The sequence below is a fragment of the Silene latifolia genome, chromosome Y (assembly GCF_048544455.1).
Source record: "Silene latifolia isolate original U9 population chromosome Y, ASM4854445v1, whole genome shotgun sequence".
NCBI classification, from domain to species: Eukaryota; Viridiplantae; Streptophyta; class Magnoliopsida; order Caryophyllales; family Caryophyllaceae; genus Silene; species Silene latifolia.
In genome coordinates this window covers 110,973,965-110,992,565 of record NC_133538.1, presented here as the reverse complement: position 1 = coordinate 110,992,565, position 18,601 = coordinate 110,973,965, and positions in this window count along the sequence as shown.

The window sequence follows — 18,601 nt, the reverse complement described above, 5'->3', positions numbered from 1 at the left end:
TGCTCTCGCACCGCAAGTTAACATGGTGCTCAAAAGACCGAGGCAACGGATAATCATCTGGGACCTCGACATACACCCACCGTTCCTTCCAGCCCTTGCAAGAGGTGAGCTTAGGCACGGTGAGATAGCCCGGCTCAGTCTGGACGCTATACCACCCCCGGCCACCTTGAACATTCATTCGAAGAAAATGAATTCGGCGGAATAAGTTTACCGTTGGGATCACCCCCCTGAAGCGACACAGCCACACGAAGCCGACTATAGTCCTAACGGCCAAAGGGTGAAGCTGCGCCGCTGCAACGTTCATCGCCTGAATTATGGAAGAGACGTACATATTGAGAGGGAACCGGAGACCATACTCCAGGTGCCTCATATATACGCCGATGTGACCCGGTGGAGGGGCAGACGGCCCGACCCTCCCCGGGGATGACAATGTTGTACCCCTTGCCAAAAAGAAGTGCTCTTCGAAAAATTTGAGCCGCAGCGGCGGACCAACTTATCAATAAAACCACGATCGGCGCGTAGTACAGGCATCGTAATGATGCAAGACTGTCGCCCTCTCCGTCCCGGAAGGATTCCTTTCCTCATCATCATCACCGTCATCCACATCGTCATCATCCTCCCACTCCTCCAGAACTCTGCGGTCAACTTCCGGGGAAGGAGACCTAGGGCGCCTCGACCTTAACGGAATTGCGGCTACCACCTCCTCCTCATCAAGACGCGACGGGGGGAACCCCGCGCACGAGCACCGGGACCGGCATCGATAGAAGACATGGTTCACAACAATTACTTAAACAAAACAAAAAGTTGAAAAGGTTTTTCGGTTTACCTTGAAGAAAAGTGCTACGCCGACGTAAAAATTCTGAAGATCGGAAGAGAGAGAAAGACTTGGAATTTTGGAAAGAAGAAAATTTTTAGAATGAATGAAATTGCTAACCAATTTCACTTCAAAAGTCTGGTATTTATAGGCAAAAGCCCATAAAGGAGGACCAATCAAAACGCAGCCCATAAAGCGTCGACCAATCAACGAAGAGACACATGTCGTCGCATGCGTACACGGAATGTCAATCGACGCAACGGTTGAATGTCAATCAATGCAACAAGAACAAGCGTCTTCAACACGCCCCTTTATATCCCTTTGACTATTCATCTTCCTCAGCAAAATCCTAAAGTATCTCGTTCTCCGCCAGTATGACTAACCAAGCTAGGTAGCACGGCCGGGGCAAAACAAAGTACACCAAGCACCCTCAACCTTGAGTCCGCCGCCAAGAACATCTTTTCTTCCACATTTGATGTCCATTACCCATCCATGTGGAGGGGGGATATGGTACGGCCTGCACAGAAGTAAGCCGAGGGAGAAAAAGCCGGGGCAGAAAATTTTCACTTGCACAGAATATACACTCAGCATACATCGGAGCCCATACCACGGCATAGACTACGCTGGGGGCAAATTGATGGGGCATATTCTGCACCCGCTGACCAAGTCAACATATTGAACGAGGTCAAAGATATCCACAGCAATTCAATCACTTAGACATCCCAGCCGATGCATCCCTTCGGCCTGCCAGCCTGGGTATCGGCGTGGCAACCTGCCAGCCGGGGCACATACCCGCGTACTCATATCCAAGAACCCTCGGCATGGAGTCAACCAGGCTCGCCGGCCTTCCATAGGTCCCTCGGCCGAGGGTAGATCAGTCTTTCCACCTGCTACGCCACTTGGCCCACTTGGCCACTACGTGACAAAAGGGTGAAAGTCTATAAATACTCCTCAATCCTCATTGAGGAAGGGATCCGGAATCTAACCTAAGAACCACTTAAATTGGTATTATCTCTCTCATCTCTCTACAATACACATAATCAAGCTACATACTACTTAACCACAATAGGTTCACTGACTTGAGCGTCGGAGTGAGTACGCTTGGCACAAAGCCAAGCCCTCAGTTTGCCCATTGTTGCAGGAGAGGCCGAGGAGAGCAGTCAAGGCTAGAAGAGGCATTATTCGACAAAGCTAGCGTGGTAAACAAACCTGCTTCGGAATTCATACCCGGAACAAAAATCAAACCCAGAAAATGTTTCTCACTTCTCAAAATCTTCATCAAGAATTCAGGTCTTTATGAATTCATTCAATTACCATCCATGTCAACCCATCGATCCAAATAACCAAAAAGAGGTGCAAGGTACTAATCATCATCATTTATCGACTTTGGAGTTGCTAAATAGGCTTACATCGTCAAGGAGTCTGACTCCATTTATACCAATGGCAGTACCGGATCCGAACAATGAAGGTGTGTACTCATCAGGATACCCAAGTTTGAAGGAGTACATACCAAGCTTGAATTTCTCCCTAGTTGGTCTTGGAAATGGGTATGGCAGATTGCTAGTGCAACAAAAATACCCTTGTTTAGCTACTGCCATCACAAATATCAAAACACCCAAATCTCCAAAAATTGACCTAAATTCCTAAATTGATTGTCTGACTACTTTGTATGAATTCTACCATCACTGCCTCAATTAGTATTATTATATTATATTATATTATCGCTATCGCTATCATAACCGCATTTGCTGCAATTTGGTATAATATACGTAGTATGATGATTATGATGATGGTCATGAACTATCTGGAAAAAAAAAGACAAAGAAAGAAAAGATGATTGTAGAGAACTGTTGGGGAATAACATATTGAATCCAACGATTTGATGAATTTCCCCCCTCGTTTAATTACATTTTTCTGGGTTTTTTCTATCTAGTATTTCTGGATTTTTTTTTTAAAATTTAAGATTATAGTGTGGATGTTTGCTAAAATTTGAGATTATAATGTGTGATTGATGGTTTGATTTGTTTATGTTTTGTGTAATTAGCTTATTTGATCAGGGTTTTTGGATTTTTGATGAACTTTTATTTTAATTTTAAATTTGGGGAAAGTTATAAATGAAGAAGATGAAGAACAATAAGAAATGGGGTCCATGGCCTTATGACCTGATAGCTTACCTGTTGTTCTTGTGAACAATAATTCAGATTTTTCCCAGTTAAACGTTAGAATGGATTAATATAAGAAGGAGAGTCATAGTTTGGATTATTCTTGTGAAATAACCCTATATAATAATATATAAAAGTAGAGTGTGGGGTGAGTAGGTGGTAAGTGTTTTCGGCATACGATTGGTCCGAGTTTAGATAAGATTCCCAATTGAAATGCGACGGTCTATGTTTAGACGGAAATTAAGACGGGAATTATTATTATTACTGTCACTATTATTGTCCGACCAAAAAGATGTATACATATATTCTTATATAAATTATGCCTTAAGAATATAATTTAACGATACGTATTTTTATATAAATGAGCTTTTATATATTACTTTTATAAAAATCGTGTTTGAAATAAAATGAATTAAATTGAATAATTCAAAAATATAAAATAAAGTAATCAAACGGTTTAATAAATTATAATTGTCAAAATGGGAAATTCGCGGGTGTTACACTTAGGGTTTCGGATTTATTCAATTGGGGATTAAATTGGGGATTTGCCGACATTTTGGTGGGTTTGATATTCAAGATGCTACGCGTTTTCTTCCGTGTTCTTTTTTGTTAGTATTGTATTATATACGAACCCAGCGGTTTATTTATTCTCATCCAAAAGGCTTAGATTTCTGAGCACAAACTCACCATAAGAACCAAACTCATGAGAGAGAGAGAGAGACAGAGAGAGACAGACAGAGAGAGAGAGAGAGAGAGAGAGTTGGGATCTTGTGAGTTTGGTTGCTTATGGTGAGTTTGTACTCACATGTTATTCTGGTGTTATTTTTATGTTCTTATACTTCTTTTGTTTTCTCATTAAGTTACCTTTTAATTTGTTTTATTTTTTTGTGTTAGCACATATTATTCCAGTTTTTTTTGTTTGGTTAATTCTTGTTATTCGAGTGTTATTTTTCTTTTTTTGTTACACTACAATAACACGTGGTACTGTGGTGTTATTCTGGTGTTATTGTACTGTTATTCTGGTGTTATTGTGGTGTTACTCTGATATTATTGTACTGTTATTGTGGTGTTATTCTCCTGTTATTCTCACGCTTCTCTAATTTTCTCATTATTCTAATGTACCCCATTGTTATTCCGTGTTACTCTTATATTATTCAATATTATCTACTCTTGTTCCAAAACCGAGTCAAAACGGAGTTAAATGAAAGTAAAACAATTTTGAATCAAATAAAAAGGGTTAATCAAGTTGAAAAATAACTTTGTCAATATGGAGTTGCTGCCTTCATTTGCCACTTCTAATTCCCACCTTGGATTAAATATGGCAAGTTTCAACCTATCAACCAAGCTCCCCATTTTTCGTCATTGCCATTTTAGCCACTGTATTGCTCCTTCTCCTCTCTTATTCACCATGGTTAATCACAATATTGTAGTGTTACTCTACACTTTGACCCAAGAATTTGCCGTATAAAACATGAAAGATGCAAATTAAATTAAAGAACTACTCCCTCCATTCAACAATTATCACCCCATTTCAATATAATACCTCTCACATATAATGGAGAAATGGGTGATAATTGTTGAATGGAGGGAGTACATGATTACATTTTCACATAACTACACGATAAAGCAAATGATCCTAAGAACAATAATGTTCATATAACTTCACGATTAAATTTTCAGACAAACAACTGATCCCAAGAACAATAATCTGGTTTAATCACAATTAGTACTTGATACAAGTGGATTCATCAGCTAAAACGGATAATGATGGGAAAACAGTCACACTTACATTCGTGTTTCATGACAGATAACAGAAAGTTCGATCAATAATATGATGGCCTTAATTAACGAACCCAGCTAAATTTGACGATACGCTGGTGTAGTGATGCTGTCACTTTGTGCGGTTCGATTACATCGTTGTTGGGCGATTTATAACTAACAAATTTATACTCCCTGAGTCCCGAATTAAGATTAAGGAAGAGATTGGGGTTTATTGTCTTCAAATCTGGGTTGGGTTGATGAATAATTGAAAGAGTTGGTTAATTAATTAAGAAAGGCAAATGAGGGAAAGGGAAGCAACAATGCCGAGATTCTTTCAACCATCATTGTTGCAGAAGCCGGATCAGAATCAGATGTAGCCATTGACGACAACATCATCAACAATATCACCACAAACAGGACAACCTGTATTCACGTTGCCCGTGAGGCCAACTGCGATTCCATTTAGATCATCACCAGCCTCACCACAACCAGCTGTACTACCACCTTCTTCACCTCCAGGTTTTGCCCACTCAGATCTCCCACCCCACTTCTCACCTGCCCCCGATCTCCTCGTCATCCTACACTCCGTTCCAGTTGTACCTTTTCAGTCCTTATAATCAAGTGGTTCTTGTTTACTTTAGGAAATATGAATAGATGGTGGGTGCTGTTTAGAGCATGCATCTTCGGTGGCAAAAACGTTTTTGATGTCCGACTGTGTGGTAGTCGAAATTAAAGAACCCAAACCAGCTGCAGCTACACGAAAGCGCAAATTTTTACACGGAAAATCGAGTTTTATATTAAAAAATCTTATTTAATTGGGCAAAATGTATGGTGAAAGAGCATTAAAAAAATTTGCTCAATTAAAGGTTTGAACCCATGACCTTTTAAGGTAAGAAAACATATCACAAACCACTAGACCGCCATAATTAATATGCTCTTTTACCAATCAAATTTATATTTATTTTTGACAAAGGGGGTGCGGATGAATCCCCTGCACCCCCGTCATAGCCACCTCTGGGTGGACCTAGTTTGATTGGCTGTAATAATTGAAGAGGAACGAGAAAGTGGAATAATATGATACTCCCTTCATTCAACTCCACAAAGCCATTATCTCTTTTGCACATTATTCACAAGCGACATTCAATTTCAATTTTCTCTCGATACATAAGTGAAAATATATTCATGTATACATTAAAAATATCTAACTTTTATAATTTTTGCAAATACGTAACTAAAGATATTTGCCGCGTAAAAGGCCCGTTGGCAAATGTGATAAAGCATAATAGCTTTGTGGAGTTGAATGGAGGGAGTACATCGAGTGTGTTAGATCTGGGAGGACCATCCTCTTATTTTATTTTAGGATTAATCTCAGTCGTGTATTTATCTATATATTCAATGGCTTAGATTTGTGAGCACAAACTCACCGTAGGAACCAAACTCACGAGATCTCACCTTCCTCTCTCTCTCTCTCTCTCTCTCTCTCTCTCTCTCCCCTCTCTCTCTCTCTCTCTCTCTCTCTCTCTCTTCACTCATATCTATATATATATATATATATATATATATATATATATATATATATATATATATATATATATATATTAACTCAACCAAACTCCAAATCTTACGCGCGTCCCCTCCAACCCGACTCATCTCAGTCATTTTCCAATTTTCCTTTCTCTCTCATCATTTTTTATCTCTCTTCGACTATCAAAACCTTCCGCCATCACTCTAGTTCTTCGACTATCAAATTCTTTCTCTACAATCGATCGACACATACTGAATGACCAATTCTTCGGCAATCAACCTATTGATGTTGCTTCAATCAATGGAGCCTTTTAATTCGAGGTAAATTTTCGAAATTGATGATTATTTTTTGTGAAATTAGCGTTTATATTTCGATCTCTTTGTAATTATTAAATTCGTCGATTAAATTAGTTGAATTTAGGGTTTGATTATCGTGTTAGATTGTTTGTACAATTAGGGTTTGATTCTTTTTTTGATTTTTTGATTAAATTAGTTGAATTTAGGGTTTGATTATCGTGTTAAATTGTTCGTAAAATTAGGGTTTGATTCATTTTTTGATTCGCCGATTAAATTAGTTGAATTTAGGGTTTGATTCGTCGATTAACTTTTTGGATTGTTAAATTATGCTTCTGAATTTAGGGTTTCGTGAATTAAATTGGGGAAACTGAGAAATTAGGGTTAGGGAATTTGAGAAACTACCTAAATTTGTTGAAATCATGAAATTGGAGACTGAATTCAATGAATTAGATAGTCTTTACAATCATCACAGTATTATTTATGTTCATGTAATTCATGTTTATGTGCATCAAATTGTTGTTTAGGCGCATAAAATTGTGATTTTGTGAATGAGATTGGCTTAATTGAGAAATTAGGGGTGGAGAAATTGAGATATCACCTAAATTTGTTGAAATCAGGGACTCAATTTCATGAATTATATTGTTGTATTGTTGCTTATTTAATTGTTGACGTTTCTTGTTGCAGCAATAATGACAACTGCTCAATACTTTCACATACTTCTTCAAATGTCATTACAAATGAAGGAGCCATTGTTGAACTAAATGCAGCTCCGTATATATCAGAAATATATGCACTTGCAGTTGAAGTTGATATTCCTGAGGTTGTGACTTCCGAATTTATTTAAGGTATATTCAAGGTTCTCTTTTGTTTCATGATTGTCTTTGTTGTAAAGGGGAAGAATGAACCCTTTTTAGGAGGGGAATGAAAATAAGGGGACTGTACATTAACCTCACAAAAACTATTTATTAGGAAATAAGATTTTACCTAGTTCATGCATGTAGAAGGTTATTTTATGCACATACAATGCTTTCTATGCACGTACAAGGAAAGTAATAACCTGTGGTATGAGTTTAGATGGTGTTGTTCTATACCTGTGGGTCTGTAATTGAATGTAAATGGTGGGGCAGTCTACTTGAATTACCAACATAACATATTTATTACTTTAATTTCATCACATATGCAGAGGAAGAGGAGGTAGAGGAGGCAGAAGCTTCTTCAAGCAACACAAATCGGATATTTGAGTGTCTTATTCATCTTATGCCTAATATTGGTATGGTATTCCGTAATCTTCATCCCGGTATTAAGTTTTATGAATCATATGCGAAAGAGTGTGGATTTGTAACTAGATTAGGAGCACAAAAAGTTTCAAAGGGCATCGTTACGCATTAAAAAAATGTTTGTGTAATAAGGCTGGGGAGTGTGAAGCAAAGGGGACAAAACAACGGAGGCAAAGAACTAGGATAGGATGACTTGCGTTGATTAAGTTTAGGTGAATTGATAAGGGTCAATACGAAATTTATGGTTTTGATGAAGGTCACAATCATATGCCACAAACACCCTTAACATGGTGCATTTGACGCAATCGAGAGAATTGAACATAATTCACACAAAAATGATAGTTGACAACTCGAAATTTAACCTAAGGCCAGTTAATTCCTTTAGGATATTGAAGGATTATGTCAGAGGGTATAAGAATGTGGGTGCATCATTGGAAGAATTTAAAAAGTTTTTAAGAAACATAAAAAAGTACTTAAGTGAAGGTGATGCTGAAATATTTATTGAGCATTTTTTGAAAGTAAAACACATGTGTCTATCGTTTTACTTTGACTTTGACGTAAACTTCTAAGGCAGATTGTCACATGATTTCTAGGCTGACCCTATTAGTATAAAAAAATTATATTCTATTTGGGGACATGACATCTTTTGACACTACCTTTAGGAAAAACAAGTATAGAATGATATTTGGCCCTTTCACGGGGGTAGATCACCATAAGCGATGTGTGATCTTTGGTGCTAGGCTCCTTATTAACGAAAGCAAAGAGTCATTTGAATGGTTGTTTAATAAGTTCTTAGATGCCATGGGGGTCGTCATCCAGTTTGTCTAATAACTGATGAAGATGTGGGGATAGAAAACGGAATGAAATTAGCTTGGAAAGATAAAGTCCAACATAGGTATTGTATGTGGCACATCTTGAAGAAATTGCCTGAGAAAGTAGGGCCTTCAGTACGTAAAGAAACCGAGTTTCCGAAAGAGATAAACTCATGTGTTTGTGGTGAAGATATGGAACCACATGAATTTGAGTAAAGTTGGACAAGAATAGTTGAATCTCATGGGTTGTCTAAGAATGAATGGCTTAAGGAAAAATTTGGCAGTAGGCAGATGTGGATTCCGGCATATTTTCGTAACCTATTTTTAGGAGGTTTGATGAGAACTACTTCCAGGTCTGCATCATAAAACCACTTTTTTAGCAACTTCACTAATCCTAATCTAACCCTAGTTGAGTATTGGATGTGATTTGAGAGTGCAATGGATGCGCAACGATGGACCCAATCTAAACTTATTGCACAATAAAAAAACTCTTCTCCCTTTTTATCAAATCCTCTTGCTCTCGAAAAACACGCAGCAAATACTTACACGCCCAAAATCTTTTACGAGTTTTAAGATGAATTAAAAGCTGCATGCTTTTCATGTGGGGTTAGGGATAAAAAAAAAGATGATAACTATACAATTGACTACATAGACATCATAGATCAAGAAAGAAACAAAACATATGCGGTTGGTTTTAAGATGGATGAAGTGAAATTGGTATGCAGTTGCAAGAAGTTTGAAATACACGGAATACTCTGTCGACATGTTCTGTGTGACCTTAAAGATCGAGGATTTAAGAGAGTTCCAAGTGAATATCTACCGGTGGAGCAAACTAGCAACCTGCCAGCCAATCTTCAGTTCTGATGGGCAGTTACTTGCTGATTGCAGGGCAGTGGATGTACATAAAAACAAAATCAGTGAATTATGGTTGGAATTGTTCACTTGTGTGTCACTAGTTGAATAGACTCTTGTGTATTGTGATGAGTTGCTGGACATTTTACGTGAGTTCAAGGAAAAGGTTATTGTAGGAATAAGTGTCGCTAATGGTAGTTGTAATAGTGGTATTGGGCAGAAAAAGGACAAGATGCTGAAATTGGAATGCTTTTAGGAACAAGTGTCCCTAGTAAAATTAAAGTTTTGCCTCCAAGACAATGCAAAAACAAAGGCTCGAGGAAAAGACTGATCTCGCAAAGAGAAAAAGCTGGGGAATTAAGCAAGAAACCACTAAAGAAATGTAATGCTTGTGGGGAGATGGAGAACCACGACAATAGGAATTGTGACAAAAGGACCATCGACGATTAGTAGAGTAAGTTTTCTCCTATTAGCGTGAATTTCTATTATTAGCATATGTTTTCCCTCTAATTTTTAGCCTTTCTGCATTTGGTTTCTTATCTATGAGGAATGAAGTGTGAGGCGAGGAATTGCTTGGACTTATAATGCGAAGCAGATCAGAAACCAAAAACTGAGGTATTCGATTTCTGACAAGTTATGAAAGTAATCTGAATGCTATGTTATTTTTTTTTATGTGACACTGTTTTGACCTGTGCAGCATTGCAGTGGCCTTTGATGAATTTTTGGAGTATTTTCGAAGAATTATCATTTAAGAAGCATATTTGAAGCATTTGACAGTAGCATTATTGAAGAATTTGATAGTATTTGGACTTTTTATTTGATAGAAGTAATCTAAATTACTTCTTGTTTTGCAAAAACCACTTTTTTTTCCTAGATTTAAAGAATGTAAAGTGAGTTCTCTGATTTTTTGAATTGATGACCTGAGCACGGAACTCCAAAATGTTATATTGGATTTAAAGATTGAAAACGTGAGTTTTCCTGGCACCATTGATGAGCTGAGCAGGGAAGACAAAATTGTTATTCTGATTTAGAGGATATAAAACGTGAGTTTTCCCGGTACCATTATTTCATGCACATACAACGGTATTTCATGCACAATCAACGTTATTTCGTGCACATATTAGGCGAGTTTTAAAAAACCTGAAGGCGATTAAATTAATCACTCGTTCACCAAATTTGGTAATTAAAAAGGTAAAATGAGAATAGCCCAACACTAAAATGAGAATAGCTAATGAATCACCGTGTATGAAAAGTCTGGTAAAATGAGAATTGTTAACCCAACATCAACAAATAATATATAGCTTCATGTGATTAAAAATAAGAATAGGCCAACACTTAGATACGATTAATTGATGTGGGGCTTATTTCAATTTGGGCCCGTCCTATTAGCATAATAGTCTGGTAATTTTGGCTCACTTTTGAGTCCCGATTTACGTTTATTGAGTCGTGTTAGTAATATTTAGTATATGGTTATTTCATGCATGGACGTGGTTATTTCATGCACATAGAACGTTTTCTAATTCATGTACAAGATAAGTATTAAGAAACCCGAGAAATATGATCCACCACTACATCCTTCGTTGCTACCAAATGCCCAACCGTCGAAGCTAATACTAAAATTCCAAATTCTAAATTGAAATGCAACATTTTAAAAGTTCACTTAAGTAAGATTACTTTAAGATTTCACCCTGGACCCATGACTTACATATTTCATACATGCACACTGTTATTTCTTGCACATAGAACGTTTTTAAATGCATGTATGATGTTAGAGAGATATTTGCACAACCTTTTCATTCTCCAATTTTGAAAATGGTCTCTCGTTATTCGTTGCCTCATGACATGTTTTTTCCAGAATCTAATATGTACTCAGAATTAGTCCTGAAACATAACTTTATGTCTTACATGACTTACATATTCCAAAATCTAATATGTACTCGAGACTTGGTGTATTACATATTCCAGAATCTTATATGTACTCAGAATTTAATATTCCAGAATCTACTCAAATCAAGGAATCATATCAAAAAAAATGGGAAAAAACTGCAAGGCTCAGTGTTTCGAATGTTGGATTAGGTTCTCTGCCACTCCCTTTGATAATCACTCAACTCCAATGTTTGATAATCCTACAAAAAAGGAGGGAAAATATTGTTACGTAAAAGTCACTCCGAAACGGAATCTAATGAAAAAAAAATTAAAATGAGACATTCAAAAGTTCTTGATATTTACCTTTCTTTTGTTTTTCTCCCATTTGATAAGTTATGCAATCATACTCTCAGCATATTCATCAATCCTACACATAAATTTGATTTGACGACAAATATTAAAAGTCTTGGAATAAAAAATGCTGAATAATGTTGAACCAATATAACTTAGTTTAGATGTCGTTACCTCGTAACGACTCTTACCGATCCATGATGCTTGATCACACAAGTTTTCTAGCCACTTTAACAAATAGACTCCACAAGCATACCTTATAAAAGAATGAAATTTGTTGAAAAATTTATTCTGGTGTGTATCCATCAAACATATTAAAATGAGTCGTATATAATTTAAGCATGTATGGTACCCGTTCTTTTGTCGAGGCACATTCACAACCTCCCACTGAAAATTTTGTATCTCCAACAACCTTATGTATCTCGGAGAGCCTCTTGCGATGATCTCCAAAGCAGGCAGTAGCTATACAAAAACAAGAAAGTGAATGATTGTGATTATGGTATAATGGTATTTCATGCACATAAAAGGTTATTTCATGCACATAAAAGGTTATTTTATGCACATAAAGATCACCAACAGTATTTTCATTTGACAATACATTTTAGGCAGTCAAAAACCGTGGAACAGCCTTCCGTATATCATATGACGAGTACTGATGAACAGCTTAGTAGAAAGTCCAGTAGTTCAGTCATTCAATTTGGACGGTTACGAGGCACCACTTATTATGGTGTCTACCAAGAGTAAGTCGCGACTGGACCCGCTATGCTGGACCCAAAGTAAGGGGGAAGGCCGACAACAATAGCTACGTCGTGGCGAGACGTCATAATCAATCAGGGTCAACATGTTTTTGTGCAAAAAACTAATAAATTCTCTGAAAATATGCACAGTCCAGATTGCAAAAAAACTAATAAATATACCTGATCAACTAAAAACTTACGTCAGACATCAGGGTGCCTGGGCAGGTTGGAGTCGAGTATGAAGTTCGTTCTTTTCTCGAAGTCAAAAACACAATCAAACCAATGTGATTTGTGCACACAATGAGGAAAGAATGCCTAAAATATTACAAACATGCAAAAATGTAATTGATTCATTGAAAAAAAAGGTACATGGAACATCATACAAAGATTTAGGGGCCTAAAATATGTAAGAGAATGTTTATTTACCAGTTGGATTCTGTTTAGATTTAGGGGCAAATAGTTGAGTTTGATGTATTGACTTCGAAACCCGTTTTTACCGACAATTTCCTGAAAATTAAGAACATTTGTCAAAATTCTTGGTAATTTCAAAACCAAAAACAAGCATAAGGACTCAATAAGTAATATGAATACCTTTATTATTGTAGGAAAATACACAACAATTGGGTTTCCCAGTGTCATACGAATACCAACAGCATCAACAACCATATCCATCAACCAAGTTCCTGGCAGCAAGGTCTGCACTGCGTCTTGGGTTACTTGCAACCAGTTCGTTTCTACAACGACGTCCCTGTATAATGCACATATTGTAATTAGAAAATGCAGAGCAACAAAGAGTGGACAAAAACTAAACCATAAAAAATGCTTTATGGTCCGTTATAACTTACTCTTTATTTGCTCGATTTTTCCTAATAAAATTGAACAAATGTGCATTTGTATAGCTTAAGGTTTTTGATTACCGAATCTGACCGCCATTCTTATAAGCCTTTGCTGCCAACGTTACTTGAACATTCAAAGAGTTGTTTTACCAAGTCAGAATTGTATTGCAAATCCTCACAATGTAACGTTTAACATGAACTCTATGAACAATAACAAAAAGTCAAAAAAACATCAGAGCCTTCATATTTAATGCACATACAAGGCTATTTCATGAAACTACAAAGCTAATTCATGCATCTTTTTGGCCACTGTCATGAGACTTAGTTAGAAATAGTTGATATAAAGTAGACTTAAATAATAGAGACTTACTTCCTTTAGCCCCAGCTTCGAACCAAAGCGTGCCTTAACCCCGTTGTACATCTCCATATGAAGCATCAGGTAGATTCCAGTATCACGCTGGAAAAAGATCTCAGGTTGCGGAATATACAATTTAGGTATCAAAAGCTATGCAGACTGTAGCTTTGGAATATTCCTTAAAAGCGTAGTCAAAAAGTTTTTCTGATAAAGGAAAGATAATGCCAAGTCAATAATCTCTCACAAAAACTAGATGAAAATCAGCCACTTTATTGCTAAACGATCTGAAGACATACCACATATTTAACATGGCCAGAATAGTCAGTTGACGGATGCATCAAGTGCATCACTTCTAACAAGTTATCATCAACATAGAAACAGAAAAAAAGTGGCAAGGGTGTAACAATAGGAATGAAAACTTGTACGACAATAAAAACAAGGAAAACAATGAAAATAAAGACGAAAATGAAAAGAAAGATGCTTAGTTGAGAACAACCATGGTAATGTAAAAATCTTGAAGGACTTACCAACTTTACGTCTGCAAAGTTGTGATCCAATGAGGTAATCTGTTCATTAAATTAGGTGATCCTTTTTAGAGAATAAAAACCTGTTTAATAAGTGAACACTTATTTCATGCATGTACAGTGTTGTTTAATACACCTAGATTGGTGTTTCATGCATCTACAAGGCTACTTCATGCATTTCTAAGTCTATTGCAGCCCAAACCCTTACCATGTTATTGGCACAAACGACGGGGGAATGGTATCCTAAATAACTGACCAAAGACCTATTTGATGAACATACAACTTCATGCATGTACAATTAGAGAATAAAATTAAAATGGAAAACTTACGTCAGTTGTATCTATCAAAAATAGACGGGAAGGGGATCTACGATCTCTGAATTTGTTTTGCTCATTCAAATAATCACACCACAAAGAAATGACATTTCTATGAACTCGACCACCAAGTAGCAAACTCTTCATATGACTTTGTGTGAGAGTCTTGCTCGCATGGCTAAACAAAACCTCCCTATACAGTAATAAAAACATGAAACCTTAGTGTTATACAAAGAAAATATAATACATATATGCTGAATAAGATAAAAAAATATAGGAGAGTAATACGTACTGATCATCTAAGTCACAGGAAAATGCATAGTCTCCAACCACCCCTTCCGACTGACTCAGCACACGAACTAGGTCTACGTTTCTTATAAAGAAAGGTGACCGGTAAACATCCGGTACCTCAACACACCTCTTAGGGAGCACCCTCTTAGTTTGCAGAGTCTCAGTAGATAACTCAAGACGCCTCTTAACAGCCACTGTAATACTCCCTATTTAATAATAATAATAATAATTTATTTATACGAGTTATGTTGAGACGGAATAATAATGATAATAATAATAATAATAATAATAATAATAATAATAATAATAATAATAATAATAATAATAATAATAATAATACATTATACATTATACATGTATTATACTCCCACCACATACTTATATACTCCCTTATCCTCACCCATCCAACCTTATCCTAATGCAATCCACCAAAAATTCACCATCAAACTTTAGAGAGAAAAGAGAGAAAGGAAAAGAAAGACCGTCTTTTGCCCTCCGCCTTGAGATCGTAAGGTAAACCGTCTTATACTAGCCTTTATATTATTATTTTTATACCTTTGACCGACCCGCGACTTGGACCCACCTGTGACCCACCGTGACCACCATAGGACCGTCGTTGACCGCCCATAAAGGGTTTGACCGAGCTTTTAAATGGGTTTTAGAGGTTGTTGTCATGCGGGTTAGGGCTGGGATTTTGGACGGGTTGTGGGTAGGTTTGGGTCTGGACTTGGGCGGATCTGGGTTGAGGGGTGATTTGAGGGGTGGTCTTGGGTGGCCGTGAGGGTGGCTGTAGATGGTGGGAAAGGGGAGAGAAAGAGGGGTGTCGGGTTTGCTATTGTTGTTGTTGTCGCGGTTGTTGTTGTGGTTATTGCTACTGTTGGGGGTGACGGTTGTTGGCATGGTGCTGGTGCTTGGACCCACCGTGGCTAGGCCAACCCCATGGTGATGGTGGCAGCCTCGGTTGTGGAAGGTTGTGTGGGTGTGTCGTGAGGAGGGTGGTGGTGTTGGTGTTGGTGTTGGTGTTTGTTGTTGTTGTGGGTGGTGTCGGCAGTGGAGGTGGCCGTGGTTGCTCGGCTGGCCGTGGTCAGTGGTGGTGGTCCACGGTGGTAGCGGTGGTGGTGGTGGTTTTGGGTTTGAGTCGGGATTTGTATTGTTTAAGACGGATTTTATTTATTTAATTAGTCGTATACGTATTTGTATAATGTATTAGTATATTTATACTTATTGGTATAAATATATTAATATATTATACATATTGGTATACGTATTGTATTAGTATATTTATACATATTCGTATGCGTATTTGTATGATTGGATGAGTATATTTATACATATTTGTATTATTATAGTATTTTAGGAAATGTGTTTTGTGAGACGGTTTTCCGAGACGGACCGAGCTTGTGTGACGGTTTGCTGTGAGGTAGGTAAATCCTACTCAGTTTCAATATATTGCATTTCAGTTATCATGTGAGTCGTGTTTTAACGGATATTGCATTATAACATGATATTGGTTAAGGTGATTGGAGGAATTGGTAATTGGCATATTGTGTAGTATTTGCATTTATTATACTTGTCATGTATATTGGATAATATAATGGTTGTGATTGTTGGTTGTTGTTGAGAAGATGGGAGACGGTTGGGAGGCCGTCTTCCGCTTGGGTCGCCTCTTGGAGATTCCCACTCCAAGAGGGATGTGCACATTAATGACTTGAGTACGGAGGGACTCGTGTGGTTGAGACACGACGTCTGGCAGGGGATCCGGTTGGCTTCTGGACCCGGTACGTCTAGGCGTGTCCCGGTACCTATTTGTGGTTATCGGTATATCTGGGCGTGTCCCGGTATCAGTGTGGTTGACAGTATATCTGGGCATGTCCCGGTACCAGTGAGGTTGTCGGTATATCTAAGCGTGTCCCGGTAGCGTGGTGGCGGTTGTTGGATATAATGTTATTCATATCATAGTCATGTTGTATGTTCACACACTCGAGTCGTGTCACACTTTATTTATCTATTAAAACTGACGTTTGTGTGTCTATGCATTGTCACCTATCTCTTTTGGGGTGGCTTGTATCGATCGATATGATATCCTTTGGTCATATGGGGAGCAGGTTATGTTCAGGTTGTTTGGATAGTACGCAGGAGACGGGATGAGCTTAGTGATATCTCGAGACGAGTCTAGTTAGATAGAAGAGTATAGATGTCACTAGTTGTATTTTATTTATTCATTTGTTTACGTTTATGTAATTCACTAAACATTTATATTAATAAAATGTTCTTTGATTGAAGTTTTGAAACACTACCTCGGGAAACCGAGATGGTAACACTCCAATTATCTTGTCCGGATAGTTGGGGTGTTACAGCCACCCTCCTCTTAGCTTGCCGAGTCTCAATGGCATAATCTGAGGGGGTAGTTGGGGACTCTTCTACTAGGGGAGAAGAGGGGGAAATTGGAACTTCATCCAATGATACTTGAGAGGAGATATCTACAGGTGATGGTTGGGACAAGATCAGAATTGGCGATATTGGCGATAAAGGATGAACTACTGGAATAGACGGCGTAGTTGATGTGCTTGCATGAGGAAAACTTAAACCAACCCGTAACCTTGACTCAAGGAACTCTTGAGAGGTATATGGTGAATCATCACCACTAAAAAGGCTGAAAGATGGTCCTTCCAAAAGCTCATTTTCCCTCTCTTTCTTTTCCATTTTTCCTTCAACAAATTATCATGATGTGAATCAAACGCCTTGCCAACATGAGTGTATGCATCATTAAGGAGTCCTTCTAATTCAGCCATGACCGAGGGATCGCCTAGAAACGCATCATCTAAATAACTCGTGTTAACCCCATCCTTCTTCAACTCCTCCTCCACTTTACCCTCATCCTTCTTCAACTCCTCCTCCACTGTCCCCTCCTCCTTTCTCTCCTTCATTTCATGCTGATATTTCTCCTTGTCCTCCTCCACTTTATCCTCCTCCGTCATCTCCTCTTGCTTCACTTGATCAAACTTTCATGAAAACCTAAATCAATAGCACCCTTCGTAGCACTCTCCCTTTCAAATTCAACACCTTCCCTTTCACCTTCTTCTCTACTCTGCTGTGAAAGGGAAAATCCTTAAAATAAAGAATCTGCCAAATTCGACATTTAGGAGATATCCGGGAAATCGGGAACCTTACACTTAGCATTTCTAACTGCTTTGCTAAACTCACCATAAATGTCTGCAAGTCGAATGGTTTGGCCCGCTAAAACCTTGATGGATTCTTTCTTATCATCAACCGGTTCAGGTTCAAGTTTAGGTTGAGGTTCAGGTTCAGGTTCAGGTTCAGGTTCAGGTTCAGGTGCAACATAAGCAAATCTGGGTTCAACAGACCCCTTTCCAAAGCCGTCGCCCTTATGTTTCTCCAACTTAACCCTTTCTCTAATCTTCTCATCAATCAAATTGGCTAACAAGGGAAATGATCGAGACATCATTCTCGCCATGAAAACAACTCTATCCAAGTAGATAATTTGAAAAATAAGAATTTGTCCCTTAAAATAAGTGTTAGGGGATTTAGCCACAACCTTCTTCCATGAAATGACGTTGGATATCATACGGGACCGTGCAAATTCGCACCAATTCAGTTGAGGTACATTTGATAGGTTAGAAAGGCAGCTTAATATCCGAGGGCAGGGATGATCACCAACTACCCCCATCAACAGAACATTGACGATATAGATGAGGAAATTCCTCTTGAAATCGTCTCCACCATCCCGTTGCTCCATCATCTTTTCTAATAGAACCCTTTTGGTAATAGCTGAGGTCGTAAATTGGTCCTTAAATCTCTTGACATCCT